Consider the following 2032-nt stretch of genomic DNA (forward strand, 5'->3'; position numbering starts at 1 on the left):
GAAAAACAAAAATAAATTCAGCCACAAACCAGCCATGCTGCTACTGTACTGGTTGTCACATGTTGAGAAAGTCCAGGAGATGGAGTGGGCATAAGGAGGGTAGATATGATCTTAATACACTGTATACGTGTATGAAATTCTTAAAAATAAAATTTAAAAAATAAATAAACAAGAATCAATTCACCTTTCAGAATATACTTAGATACATGTTTAACTGAGGGACTATGTCAGTTTGTAAATGACCAAAAGTAAGATTATTCTTCCTTAAAGAAACTCCATTGTTCACGTTTGATGCTATTCCCATGAGTATTACAAGCTGGAGTTGCTAGGATTTCTCTACAGACAAGCAAATCATTTTGTTCTGTATAATATTCAACACTCTGAAGGCATACAAATTCAGAAAAGAAAATTTATTAGATACCTGATGGATTGTGACCCTTACAGAGTGTGGAATTTGAAGTGGCAACCTTTCATTTAGAATCATAGAAATGAGCAATTTGGCAGTTTAAAATTGGAGGTACAATCATTACTTAATATCGCAGCAAGATGAAAGGGAGACTTTAGAATAAATTTAAGAGGAGAAAATTATGATCTGAAATTGAGCTATTTGATCCATCTGTGATTACAAAGCACCTAAAAACAAGAATAGACATTTTATTTGCATGGCTACTTAGTACCCTGGGCTAAATTCTCCTAAAAGCACAGAAATGAACCCTCTTAGTTCAATGCAATAGACTAGCTCAGTTTGAGTTGAATATTGGAAGGTTGTATTCTCAACAGGAATGTTAAATACCATATTTCAAAAAGTTTGCATGAAAGAAGTGTGAAATACTTCATAATTTTATATTAAATATAGGTTGAAATATTTGGGGTACATGGGATTAACTTAAAACTTTTTTTTCCACAAACTAGACTGTTCATTTTTCACTATAGAAAAAAAATGTGGATTTTAACCTGATTCCAGGACTGGTGGTACAGGTCTGTCAGTTCTTTCAGCTTCAGCACCTGCCTCATCACTGGCAGCTTTTCCACAACTACCACCTGCATCATGAAGCTCCATGAGTTTTCCCAATTCAAATGTGGGTATCTTCACATTTTTAATTTTCTAAGGAAGACCTCATGAAGAGGATAAATGATTTGCAAATCTTTTCTTTGTTTCCCTGAGACATACAACAGATTGTATAGAATCAATTTATTAACCATTTCTTTCCAGCCCTTTGCCCAAACTTCTCAGGCCATGATTTCCCTCATTTTCTGTTGTATCTGACCCAACTGTTGATGTTGCACATAGGACATCTTGTTTATTCTGGTTGTTGAGGGTTTTTATTTTATATAAAACAAACAGAGCAGATGAAGAAAAGAGTCATCAGTTGTCTTGACAACAGTATGAGCTTCAATCATGGACTATCATTTTTCTTAACCATGAAAAAGCATTTTGTCCTGGTAAGATCCATGTCATTGAATTTGGCCAGGCACCTTTTCCTGAACACCCTGAGTAATTAGCTGGACTTTTCTAAATGCAGCTTCATCATTCTCTTGAGCAAGGCTCACTTCAAACACATGACCCTTGCTGCAATTTTGGTTTCATGATTCCCTGTGACAAGTGCTTTTCCAATGTTTGTAATCTGGAACAAACCTGAAGCTTTCACATTATGTCATTCTTTTGTAGAGAAAGGACCAACCACTTTCTTCTTGGCTCGCTTCTTGCATCCTTTGGTTAGGCATTTGTTCATGCTGATCACCATCGTTCCGAGAGCCAAAAAGCAAATTAAAATGTTACACAAAATTATTTTAGATCATTCCAGTTTTTCTTCTTCTTTTTTTAATGGCTACCAGAAAACCCAGTTCTTATATGGTTCATATTATAATTTTTTAAACAACCATTGCCTAGATTAAAAGGATCTGAATTGAGTATCATGTTGCTTGGAGTTTAATGTAGTTATTATTGCTGTTCATTTGTTTGATGTGACAGGATCTCACTGTGTTACTCAGGCTGGTTTTGACCACATAGGCTTCAGGAATCCTCCTACCT

General features: G+C 35.2%; 1 pseudogene; it reads right to left on the minus strand.

Annotated features, from left to right (window-relative positions):
- Positions 1-949: 949 nt before the first annotated feature.
- Positions 950-1745, minus strand: LOC121439448 (annotated as a pseudogene).
- Between the last annotated feature and the right edge of the window lie 287 nt (positions 1746-2032).

The sequence above is a fragment of the Microtus oregoni genome, unplaced genomic scaffold (assembly GCF_018167655.1).
Source record: "Microtus oregoni isolate MIOR12 unplaced genomic scaffold, Mior012 000061F_ref0000440, whole genome shotgun sequence".
NCBI classification, from domain to species: Eukaryota; Metazoa; Chordata; class Mammalia; order Rodentia; family Cricetidae; genus Microtus; species Microtus oregoni.